Genomic DNA, 18,501 nt, shown 5'->3' on the forward strand with positions numbered 1-18,501 from the left:
TATCAGGACTCATAGGCCTGGTCTGTACTGCAAAGTTATATTGTTATAGCTATATCAGTCAAAGTGAAAAAACCACACTCCTGATTGATATAGCTCTGCCAACATAACCCTAGTGTAGATGCAGATATGTTGATAGATGAGGGCATCCGCTGGCATAGCTAACTTCATGAACCAATAGAAAAACACCTTCTGTCGGGGTAGGCTCTATCTACACTACGGAGCTATGTATAGAGACTGTTTAGCTGTTAGACAAAAATTCCAGGCTCTCCATTGTGCTTTGTAAGGACACCATTCTTGAGTTTTACTTATTTGGAAAATGGACATACTGGGAGAATCAAGCATGTTTCCTAATTCATGACACTACCCAATTTCCTAATCTGCATTCCTGTACCTGTCCTACATATTTTCCCTATGTACAAACCAGTATGATCATTAGTAACCAAGTGCCATGCCTTACCAACCATTGCTTTCATAAATTAAATTAGGGTGGTTCCTAACGTAATCTGCTATAAGAGACAATGAACACATAGTATTCCTAAACTAATTAGATCACACCTTGAGATGGTGACTTATCTGCATAAGGTATTTAAACAGAAGTTGCCATAGCTAAACTGCCCATATAGGGCCATGTCTACAGTACAAACTTAACATCGACTCAAGTTATACCAGCATGCAGTCACCACAGTTAGTACATTGCTTGTGAGTATGCACACTTTGCTCCTTATGTTGGTGGTGCACATACTCACATATCGAGACAAAGTGCAGTGCACCATGGGCAGGCATCCCACTGTGCAACTCGCCACTGTTCAGTGAACTGACTTTTTGGGAAGTTTTGGCAATGCATGATGGGGTCCAATCCAAGTCAAATATGGGTGACTGGGAGCTTGGGGTCAATTTCCCAGTTTGCAACTGTCTCTATTCCATAATGGTATCTGTATCCCATAATTTTCATGCCTTTTTTCAAAATTCCACAAACTTGTGCTGCCTTCCTCACTGTCCATCTTCTCGGACAAAAGCATGGCGTCTCTACACCTCTACCCTATTGTCATCATGAGCATTCAAGCACAGAGCACGTGATCCTGGAGTATTTACAGAGTGACAAGAAAAACCGAATGAGTGGGGAACGTGACAATTCCTTGGAGGACAGATTGCTGTGGGACGCAGTGAGAACCAATTCAGGGCTGTGAGAGGCATTCACAGAGCAGCTGCAGACAGTGGAGTGCTTCTTTTGGGCCTGAGAAACAGTCACTGACTGGTGGGGTCTCATCGTAATGCAGATTTGGGTTGACAAGCAGTGGCTGCAGAACTTTTGGATGTGCAAGGCCACATTCCTGGATCTATGTGCTGAGCTCATCCCAGCCCTCCAGCCAGGGACACCAAAATGAGAGCCGCACTCACAATGGAAAAGCGAGTAGCAATCACACTGTGGAAACTACCAATGCCAACCCAACAACACCTGAGGAGGTCTGCAAAGCAATTAAACAAATGAAGAACAATAAAGCACCAGGTCTTGATGGCATACCAGCTGAAGTACTGAAAGTGGGGCGGGGCGGGGGGGGAACAACGAGTAACAAGCTTCACTTGCTGCTCCTCAAAATCTGGCACACCAAAGAAATCCCTGCTGACTTACATAATGCTACCTTCATCACCATTTTCAAAAAGGGAGACAGGGCCGACTGCAGCAACTAGAGAGACATCGCCCTCCTCTCCATTGCTGGAAAGATTCTTGTTAGAATCTTACTGAATCGCCTACTTCCTCTTGCAGAGGAAGTACTTCCGGAGTCCAAGTGTGGCTTCAGACCATCATGAGGCACAACCAACATGATTTTTGAAGCCAGGCAGATCCAGGAAAAATGTCAAGAACGACACCAGGAGCTGTGTATGGCCTTTACTGATCTGACTAAAGCCTTTGACTCTGTCAACCATGAGGCTCTGTGGAAAATCATGTAAAAGTTTGGCTGTCCAAGCAAATTTAACCCAAGACTGTCTACCACAGGGCATTGGCATCCAATATCAGATTGACAACAGCTTCTTCAACCTTTCTCATCTCCGTGCCAGAACTAAAGTAATATTGGCAACAATAACTAAACTCCAGTACGCAGATGATTGTGTTGTAGTTGCACACTCAAAGGAAGATCTTCAAACAACACTTAATTGCTTCTCTGAAGCTTACAAAAGCCATGGGCTAACTCTGAACATCAGCAAAATTAAAAGTTCTCCACCAGCCAGTCCCCGGTCAATCATCAGACCCAGCAAGGAAGTTCTATATCGACAAAGAAGAACTGGAAAATGTAGAACTCTTTGCCTATCTTGGCAGCCATCTCTCGCAGAGGGCAGACATAGACATCGAGATTCAGCAGAGAATTTGCTGTGCCAGCCTGGCCTTTGGCAGACTGTCTCGACGCGTGTTCAACAATTACATCAGAACACACACTAGACTTCTAGTTTTATAAAGCGGTGGTAATCCCAACTCTCCTGTATGGCTGTGAGACCTGGGTGACCTACAGAAAACACCTGAAAAACCTAAAACGCCAGCATCAGCACTTTCTTCAGAAGATCCTCAACATAAATTGGGAGGATCATCGCACTAATGTCAGTGTCCTCACAGAGGCCAACATCTTCAGTGTTGAGGCCCTGATTATCCAGCACCAGCTGAAGTGGAACGGGCACTGCATGCGCATGTGTGATTACTCTTACCAAAACAACTGCTGTATGCCCAATTCACCAAAGGAGAAAGGAAACAGGGAAGCCAAAAGAAATGCTTTAAAGACACCTGCAAGATAAATATCAAGACGTGACATCGACACCACACACGGAGACAGCAGCCCACCACAGGGATAACCAGCGAAAACTTATCAGAGAGGAAACATCCACTTTTGAGGAAAACTGCCTTGCCCTGGTCACAGAAAAACACCAGAAAAGAAAGGAAAGACAACTGTCACGCAGCAATTGCGGCCCAATCTTGTCTTCCAACACCACCTGCAATGTCTGCCAACGAGCCTGTGGCTCAAGGATCGGACTCAATCATGAAAGGACCCATGCAAAATAAAACCTGTGAAAGAGATCATCTCTGACCTCAAGGGATCGCTGACTATGACATGTAGGAATACAACATTGTCAATGCACCTATTAATTTTGTTTGTGACTGATCCTGTGAGTTGTGTGAACTTTGTAGTAACAGATAATTTGTTGCTTTCAGAACTCCTGAGCATATGATAGCATATGCTGTGCACAAATAAAAATGAATTAAGTTCATAAGAGAATTTTATTCTGTAACAAAATCAGTGCAAAAAATGCAATTTTAAAACAAATACATTTAAAACTTAATAAATTTATAGAACAGAACTTAGGAAGGGGAAAGAACACTCATGTTCATTTTAGCTACATAGACACAAACAGTGGCTTTCATAGGTACGTAAAGCTGTGATTGTCTTTAATGTCCCTGGGGCTGAAATGGTAGGACAGTTCAGTGATCCCTGATTCCACATGGAATGTTAAGGGGGAGTATAACAAGGTCCTGATATTGAGTTCTCAGAGGGCTACAGACCGAGGCAAGCCTAAGACTGTTGAAACTGCAGGTCAACCAGAGTCTGCAGCATCTGTACTTGCTTCTGGAGAAGCCCCATTATATGCTGGTGCATCTCCGCCTCCTTTTCCTGCTGGGACTCCTGCACCTTTCTCCCCTCCCCTTTCCTTCTCGGGGCTCTTCACAATGTTCATTCTGCAGGCCCTGTGTTCACAGTTCAGTGGAGCATTGGCTTGCAGGATCTCATTGAACGTGTCATCCCAAGTTGTCTTCCTTCTCCTTATCTGGCTCAGATATTCTGTAGATGTGACGGCAAAGACTTTGATGGCCACATGGCATCCACTTACACAATTTGGATGTAGGTGGTTATTATTTTTGCAGCCACAAGGACTAAAAACTTAGTTTTATTTTAATGAAAACCAAAATTCTGCAGAAGCCAATGGGACACTTTTTTTTAATCCGGCCAAGATTTCAACTCATTCTTTGGCAGGCAGACTTTAAACTGGATAGCTAGCAGACAGCACTATTAAGAGGGTGGGATAGTAAAACTAACTTCTGGCTATATTCAGCATGTGGAAGAGGGATTTGTGCCCAGCTGTCTCTGACAATCCAATCTTCCCAGGTATTTAAAAATCCTATGGTGCAAAGTAAAATATTGTACACACTGAAGGGGATTCATTGGTCTGCACAACATCATACATGGTTACAGAGTTGTATTAACAATAAAGCAGATAGAAGGGGAAATGTTGTTACACAGACATCACCCCTTCCGCTTTACTAATTATTTAATTGGGGACTAGAAAAGTGGTACTCTCCCACTTCCAGAGGCTTAAAGCCAGAAATCAGTCAGTGTGGCTGTGTATAACTTCACAGAAGGGGTAACTCTCTTCTCAGGTGCTTTGACCAGCAAAGAAATAGGGAGGGTGATCCCTGTCGTTAGGCTTCAGCATTAACACCCAACGTAAGGGTCAATATAACTACACCTTGTACTAACAAGTGCAGGGATGGTGAGGCCCCAAAACACCGCAATCAGACAAAGCCATTATCGGGTCAGCCGCTAGGGAGAGACAGACACCCGGAGGGGAAGGAATTGGAGAACACCTGTCTGCCCACCTGCTCTCCAGACCGCCCGCGCCATTTTGCCCTGGGCTGTATTGCGCAACACGGCGCGGCGGTCTGCTGAGGCGCCCTCCGGGCGGAAGGATACGGGGCGGAGCCTCCGGCTCGGTCCGCCGGGGCGCTGAGTCCTGTTGCCGGGTGACGGAGCTGCCGGCCCTCCTCCCTCCCCGTGGTGCTGGGAGCCGCCGCCGGTTTACGTAACGCCTCCCAGGGCAGGTCCCGGCTCCGTCCCGCCCGCCTCACTCGGGGACGGCAGCAGCGGGACGGAGTCCGCCGCCTCCTCCGGCTGCTAGAGGCCCCCGGGCCCCGCTGTGCGCCTCCACCGCCACGGCAGGTAACTAGCCGCCAGCGGGCCCGGGTGGAGGTGCAGACACAGGGCGGGCCGGCCTCAGGGGACCCGGGCGAGAAGGGGAACGTAGGGCCTCGCTCTGCGGGCGAGCTGGCGGGTCCGGTGTCCCGAGATGGTCCGGGTGGGCAGCGGGAAAGATCCGGGGCTAGCGAGGCCTGAGCTGGTTCTGGCTGCTCTTGGCGCGCCCGGATGGGGGCCGTGCGGGTGCCAGGCAGGTTCGTGCCCTTCAGCGGGTCGGGCGGGGATTCCCGGGATAGGGCTCCCGGCTCCACGCTGCCAGGCGCCTGCCTGGAGGAGCGGGACCGAGGCCCAGGGCGCGAGGGGCGGGGCGGGAGGGAGCGCGAGGGGCCGGCGAGAGGGGCTGGCGAGGGGCCGGTTAGGAGGGAGGGCTTGGGGGCGGGGCTGGGGGCCCGTCCGGGGTTCCCTGACCCGAGCGCGGACTCTGCCTGGGAGGTGATTCCTTCCCAGCCCTCGGCGTCTCCGGGGTCACCGTGCCAGGTAAGCGGGACTGCGCACGGGGCTCTGGGGAGGAGAGGAGGGCCTGGCCCGGGGTCGGGAGCTTTGTGCAGTGGCCTCAAGCGTTGCCTCCCCCTGCTCTGATGTCCTCAGGCCCACAGTCTGGCAGGGGGCAGTGGCCATCCGTGCGCTTCCCTGGCCGGCGCCACTGTCCCGATTTCATCCGGGCGCAGCGGGTAGAAACCTGGGGATTTGCCTCGGGAGGACTTAACACCCCAACCTTCCGATTAAGACAAGCAGGCCCTGCCCGGCTTGTACGTGAGGCGGTGGTGACAGGGCTGGCCTGGCCCCAGCGGCCACCAGGCCCGGATCGTGAATAGATGAGGTTTCACTCCGTGACCTTTCCTCCTGCGAGTTACTGTACAAGCCGTAGGCGGCGGCTGGTGCTGCCCTATCGGGAGAAGCTGTGTGATCGGTCTAAACTCTTGTAATGAGGACGCGATAAAATCTCAGTATCTAATGTGCAGTATATAAGGCTTGCGCTAAGGGCAGACTTGGTCGGACACTCAAGACTGTCTGTCTGCCAGCAGCATTGTCCTTTAGGGGCCTATTGAAGGAAAAGGCGGAAAGAGAAGGTTGGGGGGGCTGCTGCTGCTTAAAGAGGAGGAGCTACGATGGCGGGAGATTGATGGGGAGTTGTGTCCTATGGTAACTGAACTGTCCTCCATATGGGCGGGCTCTAAAGTGTTGCAGCCTCTTACAGGCCATGGGCGGAGAGGCAGAGGTACAAGGTTTGGCGAAGGTTACGGCTGAATGCAGAAGTGGCACAAACTGACACTTCATTCCAGGAAAGTCAGCCTCACTTCTATCTCCTCCCCACGTCTTTACTGTTTTAAAATCATGCATTTAATCTGCCTTTACTGACTCTTGTTTTAGTTTAGTTTCAAACATTGGTATCCGGCATTCATTTGAAGGAGGCTGATTCTGCTCTTTTAATAAGGGGAAGCAAACTATCGTATCTTGTGTTTTTAATATTGTATGTTAAAGGACTTGGCCTGCAGTTGGCAGAATTAAAGATTACTTTCGTACCAGAAAAGTGTTGTAGATGCAACTTTTTCTGCCTTCGGTCTTGCATCATATTCTATACATTACTTTTATAAAGGGGTAGTATTACTGGCTTGGGGTGGACATTTCTAGGTTAAACTTGGCTTCAGTTTGTACATATGTCAAAGCCTAACCCATCATGATTCCATGGACAGTTTTGTAAAATACATATTTCACTGCACTGTTCACCAAAGCATAGAAGTTTTGTGTTAATGTAGGAGAATCTGAAAATAGACGATTGACTAGAAACTGTCCAAGTTGAGAAAAATTCTTTGTAATAAAATAAGGAAATATTTCTTGTATTTTAAAATGACGTAATCTAATAGTGTCCCTTGAAATTTTAAATGGTACCAATTATGCACCTGCCACATGTTTGTTCTGTTAATAGAACAGACTGCTAACATAGTGTTGTACAGGAAAGGCTAATAAATAAATGTGTAATATACGAAGTGAGATGCTTCAGGTACAATGGAAGTGGTGAACAGTTTTAATAAAATAACTGTGTAACAGCACCATGCATTTATAGTACGCTTCACATTGTATGAGATCAAACATTAAAGTGAGAATCTGTGGACTTGAATCGTGGGGTAGGATTTCTGACTGCCTGTTGCCCCACATCTTGCTCAGCAGCAGGTTGCTGCCTAGAATCAGTGAAGGGGTTTTTGGATGATGCAATAGGAATGTTAAAGAACTATCCCTGCTTCGAGATCTGCTGGCTTGGTGGTCTCTTCACCTCAAGAGAAGCAGCAGGAAATACAAATATCCTTTCCCTCTTCATAAGAAGGAAATTCCAAGGATGCACCATGAAGGGGAACACACACAAGATAATTCTGATTTGGTCAGCATTGTCCGGCAGTTGTTTACTCTGTGGCTTTAGTGGGAAGTGAGGCAAAGGAAGGAAAATGATGCCACTGAGAGCAGCCACCCTACCATCTAATTCGCAGATTTGGATCTTTTTGGAATTTCATTGAGTTTTAAGGAGTACAGTAACTCCCCACTTAACAATCTCTTGCTTAACGTTTCGATCTTACATCCCTGCTCAATTACAGAACATGCTCCATTTAAAGTAGTGCAATGCTTTGCTATAATGTTGTTTGGCTCCCTGCTTTGTCCACAGCTGACAGCCCCCTTCTCAGCTCCCCTGTGCTCCCCCCCGCTCCTCTCACTTGCTGGCAGACCCTGCAGATCAGTGCCCCCCCCCCCCCCCCTGACCATGGCAATCAGCTGGCTTGCGGTGTTCAGGAGGCAAGGGAGGGAGGGGGAGCCTGCATGTGTGTCGTCGCTCCTCCCTTCAGCCTCCAGGAGGTGGCGGGGGGGAGGAGGAGAGAGGATGCGGCATGCGGAGTAAAGGGGGAGGAGTGGGGAGGAAGAGATGGGTTAAGGGTGGGGACTTGGGGGAAGAGGGGACATGGGCTGGCCGAGGTTTGAGTCCCTGGTGCTTGCAGAGTAGGGGAAGTTGCCATGCAAATGCTTCTCCTAGCCTACAGCACCTTCAGCCTCCTTGCCTGCCTCATTGTCTCCAGTGCCAGTGGGCTGTGCCTGTGTGGGGTAAGATGGTGGCAAAAAAATAAAAATAAAAATAAAAAAAAAAATCCCTGGAACCTAACCTCTCCCCCATTTACATTCATTCTTATGGGGAAATTAGATTTGCTTAGCATCGTTTCACTTAAAGTCGCATTTTTTAGGAACATAACTATAATGTTACATGAGGAGTTATTGTATACCACAAGAACCAGCTTTTTTTAGAGCTTTAGCTAGGATTTAGGCACTGGAAACTTAATGACACCCCTCCCCGTCCCGAAAGGACAAAATTTTTGCCAACGAAAAGTGAAAGTGCCAGTGTGAACAGCACTTCATCAGCCAGAGCGCTCTCCTGCCGACAAAGCTACCACTGCTTGTTGGGGGTGGAAGTTCTTTGTTGGCAAAAGAGCTCTCTCCTGCCAACAAACAGCGGCTATGCAACCTGCCTTTTAGTGGCACGGCTGTAGCGGCACAGCTGGGAGGCTAAAAGGTGCGTAGTGTAGACAAAGTTTTACTAGTTTTGTCTCCCTTTCATTTAACAAAAGTAAAGGAGAGCATTGGGCTATAGTCCAGAATGCTGGATGTTAAAAAGGAAGTGATATAGGAGTTGATTAACAGCTTTTAAAAATATAAGATCTGGCTGTTAACAAAACATATTCAAAAATGTCTAAGTGTTTGAAAGATACTTATTTGTAAAATAGCTGTTAGTTCAGAACAGGGAGTGAAATTATCCTCCTTTACTTAGTACCTGATTTTTTTTTTTTTTTTTTTTTTATAAGTACATGAAAGCTTACTGAAAAGATAAGTTTTATAGTGGTCTAACAGAACAATGTAGTAAAGTCCTTAAAACTGTTTGTGAGGGAAATGGTAACTACACTTGTGGATGAATATCACTATAATAGGGATAAATAGGGACAATGGAGAGTAAAGTGAAGTGCACGTTAAGAGAAGGAATAGGAAATATTCTAGTTATCCATACCACTAATGGATCTCAGAAAGCAAATTGCTTTCAGAAAATGCTTAATGTAGTCTCTCTACCATATTTCCTTTAGAACTGTTCAGTGGTAGTTGGAGCCACCATTTAGGTCAATAAAACATTGTGTCTCGCCTAATAAATAATTTGCAAGTAGAGCTGTTATAGACAAAACTTAGACTTCTTGAAATTCCCCAGAAAATCAAGAGGAAATTAGACTTTACCCATAAAATTGTAAAGATTTAAATGGATACTTAATTTCTGTGTTCAGTTTATTTTTTTAATGTTCAATGATGTTTTATTTGTCAACAATTTGAGGAACAATCTTATTTTCCTGTATTCATCACATTTTTTTAAGTGACTTATAAATTGTTCTTGGGAAGAATTACTTAGTAACTGTAGAGTGGTTTGATAAATGCCTCAGCCAGCAAAGTTACTGACTCTAAAGAGGATTTATAATTAATATTTTATTTTGAATTTATGTTGCAGGAGATACCACAAAAGTGGATTCAGCACATCAGCGCTAGATGTTTAGGGGTTAAATGTATGGTGTAGTGGTCCATATTATATGTTGTGGTTTTGTTAAGATAGCTTAAGCATTTTAGTCAGACAGCTCTTATTTCGCAATAGTTAAAACTAGAAATCCAGTTGGAGGAGGAGTCATTGAATTTACTATAAATACTCAACTTAAGTCTATCAGTTATTTCTTACATAATTTCAGGCAAAAATATCTGAATTTATGCATTTAAAAACTTCTTGAACTGTCTTCCAGAATTCTTACATTTTAATCTACAGCAGTTAATATTCCAGCTTCTCTGCCTCCACTCTAATATCTGCTTTGCTGAAGTCTTCGAAGGAAGAACAGCTTTTTTGAAAGTAGGTAATTCACCGTATACACTGCTTAAGTTCTAAAACTAAAAAATTAAATTGGTCCTGTACACAACTGCTACAGTGAATTTCAACCTAAATGATATAGCATCATTTGGATTTTTGTCTTTTACATTTTAGTCCGCAACATTAAGGGAGAAGCAGTCCTTTTCCTTAACTGTGTAGTGAGTATTTTTTTAATAAATATTTATGTTCCAATAATGCCTACAACTTTATTGGCAGTATGCATATACACAGGAGACTCAGCTCCTGTCCAAAAGAGCTTACAATCTAAGAAAACAAATAACATACACACATTGGAACTGAGATAAAATCTAACCATACACTCTTTATACTTTCTTAATGTTTTAATATCTCCAGTTTATAACATTATACATGAAATAGTGTTGCCTATTAAGTAGAGTGCTGAACTGAGACATGGGAGACCTTGGTTGTCAATGGTCTGCTGGGTTACCTTGAGCAAGCAATATCACCTCTGTACTTCCATTTTCCCATCTGTAAAATGGGGGTATTGATACTAACTTACTTTGAGATCTACTGATGAAAAGTACTGTATAAGAGTCAGGTGTTACATTACATGTTGTTAGTTGGCCAGTTTCTTGTAGATTTCGTAGAAGAAGTTGCTCTTGACAAGGGGTTTTGAAGAAGAGGGTAATAGCCTTACATACTGGTTTAGGGAAGGTGTTGCATGCCTATTAACCATGGAAGAAGGTGTGAAGATGTGTGAGAGATCCATCATTGGGTAGCAGGAAACTGGAGAAGAGGAGGCTGTTTTATATAATGCTTTACAGTTTTAATGTCAAAGCACTGTAGAAATGTAAAGTGAAGCATACAGGAAACTTATGAGCATACCTTTGCATGTGAACTTTTTTTTTTAATATGTTGGTTACTCACTTTAACAGTAAAGTGATGAAACTGACTTACTGGGTTAAGGTTTTAAGCTGTCATGTATGTACTTCTTTTGTTTTAAAAACACCTAAACCACCTTTATTGACACTTCAGCTAGCCTTTTGGCTAGAAATCAGCAAATGGATTAAAAGTAGTTATTATCACTAAATGAGGAACTAATTCCAGTGATCTCTTGTGGCATCATAAATTGTCATCGGTTGCTTGAAACAGAGAAGTTTGAAATATATAGGAGTGGAGTAGTTAAAATGTATGGTATGTAAATAAGAATTCTTATCTTTGAAGTGTTATGTGGCTTTATTAGTTTGGTATTTTGGGATGCGTTTAGGGATCCATGCCTTGAAGAGAGAATTTCTGTTTAACTTTTTACCTGATACAACTGAAGATCACAAAGTAAGTCTGTTGCATTAGAACCACATTGTTCACTGCTGTTTTCAGTATGGGATACCATTAACCTCCTAACTTGTAGACTATTTACACTAGAACAGTGTTTTTCAAAGCGTGGGTCGTAGCAGGTAAGGCACTGGCTTGCCTTGCTCTGGTCAGCATTGCTGACCTGGACGTTAAAAGTCCTGTTGGTGGTGCTGCCCAGCTAAGGCAGGCTAGTGCCTACCTTTTCCGACACCATGCTGTGCCCTGGAAGTGGCCAGCAGTGGGTCTTGGCTTCTAGGCAGGGAGGCCATGGGGCTCCATGCGCTGCCCCTTCCCCGAGCACCAGGTCTGCACTCCCATTGGCTGGAGCTTGGGGGTGGGGCGGTTCTTGCAGGTGAGAGTCGTGTGAAGCTGCTTGCACGCACCTCCGCCTAGGAGCCAAACCTGCTGCTGGCCACTTCCAGGGCACAGCGCAGTCTGCGGCGCCAGGACAGGCAGGAAGCCTGCCTCTGCACCCCGGCTGCGCTGCTGACTGGGAACTGCTGGAGGTAAGTCTGCACCCCGTGCCCCTGCCCCAGGCCTGAGGCCCCCCCCAAATCTGGAACGCCTTCCTGCACCCCAAACCCCTCATCCTCAGCTCCACCCCAGAGCCTGCACCCCCAGACCAGAGCCCTGACTCCCTCCTGCACCCCAGGTCCCCAGCCCCAAGCCCCCTTCCACACCCTGCATCCCTCCTGCATCCCAAACCCCTCATCTCTGGCCCCACCCCAGAGCCTTCACCCCCTGTCCAGAACCCTGACTCCCCCGCCTCAGCCCAGAGCCCCCTCCCACACCCTGAACCCCTCATTCCTGGCCCTTCCCCCGCAGCCCTCACCCCCACATCCCAACCCTCTGCCCCAGCCCTGAGCCCCTCCCAAACCCCTCATCCCCAGCTCTGTTGGGTCACGGGCATCAACAATTTTCTTCAACTGGGTCCCCAGAAAAAAAGTTTAGAAACCACTGCACTAGAAGCATCCTGCTATGTGTACAGCCATAATTGTGTGTTAGATCTGAAAGGCTGCACAGTTGGGTGGAAGTATATCATTACTAGCCCAAATAAATTTTATGTTAGAGTACTGAAAAAAATGCAGCCAGTTCCCTGTGATTTTTATAGTAGTGTAATGTAAAAATCTTTTATTGTAAACTTTTCTGGATGACCTCATGATGCTGCTTGAGGATTTGGAGTTAGTGACTGCCACATAAGACTAGAGTTTGAACTCAGGCTCAAGGCTAACACCCCTTTCTGTCTACACACACAGTGTGCTGACCCAGGACCCCATGGGGGTGGATAGTCCAAGCCTAAGTCAAGCTGGAACCCAGGGTTCAAGCCCTCTTGCTTTGAAGTGCAGATGCAACCCCACTGGATTCGTGCTCTGGGAGTCTGCCAAAATTATTCCACAATCCCATGGGCTGACTTTCTTTGTTCTCTGGACAGTCATGTTTTTTGGACAGTCAAATTTTCCCACACTGCACCATGAAGAAAGGGCTAGAGTAGCCACATTTTAGGGGGGCACAGGGAAGTCTGGGTTATGGGTGGGTGGACTTGGGTCCACTTAATGCAGTGTAAATGCTGGAGCCCCAGACTGGAACCCAAGGTTCAACAGTTCCTAACCCGAGGTTACAAATGAGTGTAAACGCTCAAGCCCAAAGTTAACAAACCCAGGGTCTGCTAACTTGTGTTCTGCTAACCCTGGGCTTATGTTGCAATGTAGATATGCCCAGAGAAACTTCAAAGTTCTAATTTTTAGTAACTTGGTTCAGTAGCTGTGACTTATACCTTATTTAAGAACAGAAGTAATTTTCTTGAAGGATGTAGTCCTGCCATTTTGCCAGTGTTGTTGTCATTTGGTGAAGCGATATGTAAATGATCAGCATGTTAATGAAATGCTGAGAATGTGCAGTTAAAATACAGTTGGCAATGGAAGAGACAAGGTGGGTGAGGTAATATTTTATTAGAGCTACTTTGATTGATGGACGAGAGGAACTTTTGAGCTTCACAGAGCTCTTCTTCAGGTCTGGAAAAAGTAACCAAAGTGTGTCAGCTAAAAACAAGGTGAGCTAGATTAAGGATAAGGGCTTAACAGATATTACAAGAAACCACTTAAAATGAAGTGAGCAATTAATACTTCTGTAGTCGTAGGACAAAGAACAGTTAGTACACCTCTACCCTGATATAATGAGATCCTTGGGAACCAAACAGTCTTACTTTGTTATCGGTGAAACTGCGTTATATCAAACTTGCTTTGGCCTCGAACATCTCCATTATTAATAGTCAGCAAATAGCCCTGTCTCCATCCACCCTCACCTACTTCCTGCCTCCTGACTGATCCCTTAGAACCCCCGACCTATCCAATCAGCCCCCCGCTCCCCGTGTCCCTAGTCACCCCCAGGACTCTCACGCTGAGCCACGTGCCTCAACGGGTTGGGCGCTAGGACCCGGGGAGCCGGTGCCTCACCGGGGAGCCGGTGATGTGGCCTGCTTGACCACATCAGCTGGGGCGAGCCCTGTGGGGGCAGGATAGGGAGAACTGGTCCGGCAGCTGCTGTCCTGTCCACAGAGCACTCTTAGCCTGGCACAGTGGCTGAGCCTGCGAGGGGGAGCAGCCTCGCCCGAGGTGCCTGTGTGCACCTGATTCCCACCCTGTGCCAATGCAGTGCCGGGGGAGAGTGAGCCATCAGCAGGCAGCTCCTGCCATGCATGCCTGCACTCAGCCATCTCTCCTCCTTTGCAGAGCCCTACACTGCCCGTCTCTGGTGAGGACGCCGCGGCCAGCTGCTCACTGGTGTGCATGGAACCCCCAACTGCCGGCAGGTAGTGCAGCATGCTATGGACCCAGAGAGCCTACCAGCCGGGCCTGCTGTGTTCCAAGTCCTCCAGCGCAGGGACAGGGGCACCTGCACGGTGCCGTCTAAGACGGGCACCTCTCTCTGCCCTGGGTCCGCAACTTCCCCGCGTGGACCAGTCTTTCCCAACTTCTTGGCACCAGCTGGAGCCCATGTGACATTTCCTCTGCACTGCAGCTCCCTTCCTCGGCCTGTGGCTCCCCATCCCGTGACCACCCCCTGAGACCCTCTGCCCCTTATCTAACCCCTCAGCCCTGACCTGGCACCCTTAACACGCCGCTCAGAGCAGCGTGTCGGAGCCAGACACAGTGACATGCTGATCCGCTGGAGCGTGCAGCCCTGCCCCCCCAAAGCGCTGCTTTACTGTGTTATATCCGAATTCGTGTTATATTGGGTCGCGTTATATTGGGGTAGAGGTGTATGTCATAAATTGTTGTAATGAAGCGTATAACCAGTATCACCCCGTTTTGAGGCCATTATTTTTAGTATCTTTCAGAGTTATTTATTTAAGTTCCTAGGTTTGTCTTTTGAAGGTAGTGTGATGGTTCCCTTTTGAGGAAGGTCAGATATGGAGTGACCACATTGTGAAAAGTGTTCTTCCAGAGGTGATAGAAAAAAAGATAAAAGACAAAAACATCCTGAGGGTTCGTTCTAGAGTGTAGTGATTGTCTGATTTCACACACATAATTGTTGAGACATTTGATGCACTGGATGAGGTAAGCCACTTGTTGGTAGGCATGTGTAGGACCCATGGATCTTGAAAGGTATGTTCTGGAGGGTGTTGATCATCATATTACTGGAGATCTGTCTGCAGGTTTTGCATCTGTTGTTCTGGTAGAATCTGGTGCCTCTTAGAGTTGATGTCCCCTGGTCTGTGGGGAGCTTGCTTCTGAGGATCATCTTGGTGGTGACGGTTTTTTTAGGGGGTGGGGGAGGCTTGGGGAAAGACTAATTTCAGAATGCAGTCCACATCAAATCTGAGTTGTAATTGTTTGATGATACCCCATCTGGATTCCATTGTGCGGTGGTTTGTGACAATTAAGGGTGGGTGGTCGCTGCGTTGTTTTTTCCTGCATTGAAGCATGTTCTCCTGAGATATTTGAGCAGCCCATTGTGTGATGTGTTCTACTTCTCTGATGGAGTGTCCTTGTTTGATGAAAGCAGTTTTAACTTTCTCCTCAAAGCCTATTCTGTGATATCTGAATAGTTGGTTGTAGACAATGGATTTCTTCATGTCTGGGGTGGTTACTGGAACTGTGAAGATAAGTGTGGTGATCCATGGGTTTCTTGTATATAGTTGTCTGTAGGATTGCGTTGCTGAAGCTGATCCTGTCATCCAGGAAGCTGATGCTGATGTGGGAGTGTTCTAGACAGAGTTTGATGGTGTTGGGCTGGCATTGCTCACATGCTCAGCGTGTAACTGGTTGTCATATGTGGGGTCAGGAAAGACTTTTGCCCCAGGTCATATTGGCAGTGACATTGGGCAGACTTCACCTTCCTTTGCAACATAGAGTGGGGTCACTTACTGGGATTATCTGGGTATATCTCACTTAATTCCCTGCCTTTGTAGGGAGCTGGGGGCTCTGGTGTTGGTGCACCTCAGTCCTTCTATTCTCTTCCTATGGCACATGATAGTTTAGTATCCCATGGGCTGTAATACTTCGGTCAAACTGTTGTTGGGTTTAGTGTATGGGGGCTGAGTAGTGCTGATGGCTTGTGACATAAGGAGGTCAGACTAGATGAACTGGTGGTTCCTTCCGGCCTTAAACTCTGACTGTCTTTAGTTAAAAGTTAAGGTACGGGGGAGTTCCTCTGGGCGGCATCCACTGGCTCCCTTGACGCCTTTGAGGAGCAGTGGTCGCTGTCCAGGGCTCTCTGCTCGGTGTCCCCATCAGGCTCCCTTCTTATGACCCTTTGACCACACTCCTGTCCCTGTTCTTTTATTAGTTGTCCCCCGAAATCAGTTGGGGTCTGAGGTCCTGTAGATCCTTCCCTTAGGCTGGGGGGGATCCTTTAGCAGTGGGCGGGCTTCTGCCCGCCCACTTCCTGGAAGCTCAATAGGTACACAGAAAAGTAAAAAGCTCACATTCATGCACTAACTACATTGGGTTCTGAAGAGTGTGTGAACTGTTTGAATACTCTTGCGGTGTAACAGTCTTTCAGATGTGGCTGTTGGAAACTGTTGCTTTTTGCACACTGGGCATCCAAATTATCTTGAGCTGGAGCAGTGCTTAAGCAGAGGTCAAATGTGACAGGGCCTTTCAAAGTGACATAATATAAACCAGAAAACGATACTCTTCTGGCATAAGTGTGTTTTCACTGGAATTTATTTCTGTGTAACACTAAGGGCGTGGCTACACTTGGAAATGTGCAGCGCTGGGAGTTACAGCTGTGGTCGTACAGCTGTGTAGGAACAGCGCTGCAGTGTGGCCACACTCACAGCTACCAGCGCTGCAGTGTGGCCACATTTGCAGCAGTTGCAGCGCTGTTGGCATACGTGCGAAGTTGTTGGGCCAGCTATCACCATGCAGAGCCACTCTTCGTCCCATTTGGCGTTGTGGGAAGGGGACGGCAAGGGCTGGGCGGCATTTCCGCCTTCCTGTCCCAAAGCCCCGTGCGATTCATCGCTCCAGTCCAGTTTCTGTGCCATTGTGAGTCTGCAGCTGCGGTTTCTGTTAGAAATGCGAGCCCAGCTGCTGATGGACTTTTGCTGAATGAATGTCGGCCAAGGCACATCACGTTTGGCAGCTTGAGCCTATTTCCTTATGTCTCCAAAGTGACAGCAAGGAGTCCGACGACGATGATGATATACAGAATTAGATTACCTGAACGCGTGTGACGGTAAATTGCTGTGGCAGTAACAGACGTGCCTAAGCAGCGTGGAACGCCACGCCTTCTCGGGCGGGAACAAGCACTGAGTGCTGGTGGGAATCCACATCGCTCCTGCAAGTCTGGGTCGATGACGAGCAATGGGACTGCCAGAACTCGAGATGCAGAAAAGCCACTTTCATGGACTGTGTGCGAGCTTGCCCCCACCCTGCGCGCGCAAGCGGACATGAGATTGAGAGCTGCATACCTGTCGGTGGAGAGCGGGTGGGCTATATTGCAGTCTGGAAGATGCAATCCAGACATCTACCGATCGTCGTGACACAACGAACCACAAAATTTGGCAGTAAGGAAGTCACCGTGGAATAGTGTTGATCGCAAGTTATGCTATGGGCCATTAATCGCATCCTGCAAGCAAGAACCGTGACTCTGGGGGAACGTGCGACATTCTGGAATGGCTTTGCACAAATGGCCCTTTTCCCTAACGGTGTGCGGAGGCGGGCAATTAGAATGGGACACATTCATTCTGGCTCCACCTAACACAGGCATCCGAGTACATTAATCGGAAGCGGGTATTTCATCTATGGTTCTCCAGGCGGCTTGTCAGGTCACAATGGGCCGTTTTCACTGACATTTCACAAGGCTGGCCTGAAAGGCTGCATGAATGCCGCATCTTTCGGCAACGAGTGGCCTGTTCAGGAAGGCCTGCCAGCACGAGACTTTTTCCCCAGACCGCTGAAAGACACATGATAGGGATGTCAAAATGCCCATTGTAGATCCTTGGAGACCCCCGCTTGCCCCTTAAGTGCCTTGGCTCATTGGAAACCGTACCAGGCGAAGCTTGACAGGAGCAAGCGACCGGTTCACCACTACAGGCCCTGGAGCCGGTGAGAATGACTCGTGGAGTGCGCATTCGGCACGTTTAAAGTGCCGAAGGATTGCGAGGTGTCTCTAAGGGAAAGCTAGACTTGGGGGCAAAGCCAGCCATCCCTGTCGGTATAGTCCGCATGCCTGCCTACCCTCCATAATATTTGTGAAGGGAAGGCGTGAAACATTCAGTGACGAATGGATCTCCGAGCGTTCAACGCCTGGAGGCCTGATATATTGCCCACAACCAAGAGAGCAGGTACTGAGAGAGGCCCAGCACAGCTTCAAGGAGTAGCGATGCTGAGGGAGCAATTTGAGGCTGATAAGCCAATAGCTAATGTTTGGTGCCTTAGCACTGGTGTTCAGTGGCAGGGGGGGTGGGTGGGGGGGGGTATAATGATTTTCCCCTTGCGGGTACAGTGTGGTTTCTCTTCTACAATAATTAAAAAACCGTTGTAAACCAAAGATAATCCTTATTAAAAGTTCCAGTACAGTAAAAGGTCGGGGAGGGGGTGGGGTCAGGCGTGGTGAACTTACACGTCAGTATGTCTGAATATGCCTGGCTGGAGTGCCTTTGCAATGACCTGCTGCACTTCAGATTACTATGCCTGCTGATGTGATGGGATGTGAGTGCAGAGGGTTAAGGGTCGAGTTCTCACGAGGTAGTAGGTGTATGTACAGGTGTGGGAGGCAGCTGGTGATGTAGGAAGC

At 47.5% G+C, this 18,501-nt stretch overlaps 1 protein-coding gene across 2 annotated transcripts in view; it reads left to right on the forward strand.

Annotated features, from left to right (window-relative positions):
* The first annotated feature begins 4,816 nt into the window (after positions 1–4,816).
* The window catches only part of KIAA0232 (KIAA0232 ortholog), a 109,691-nt gene continuing 96,006 nt past the window's right edge, over positions 4,817–18,501 (forward strand). Inside the window, exon 1 of one of the 2 annotated variants that reach the window (XM_032783375.2) lies at positions 4,817–4,979. The gene's annotated coding sequence lies outside the window, so the exon portion shown is untranslated. Of the gene's footprint in view, positions 4,980–5,328; positions 5,493–18,501 lie in introns of those variants that run through there. The other variant, XM_032783376.2, reaches the window with a different exon arrangement.

Source organism: Chelonoidis abingdonii, chromosome 5, assembly GCF_003597395.2.
Source record: "Chelonoidis abingdonii isolate Lonesome George chromosome 5, CheloAbing_2.0, whole genome shotgun sequence".
Classification (NCBI taxonomy): domain Eukaryota; kingdom Metazoa; phylum Chordata; order Testudines; family Testudinidae; genus Chelonoidis; species Chelonoidis abingdonii.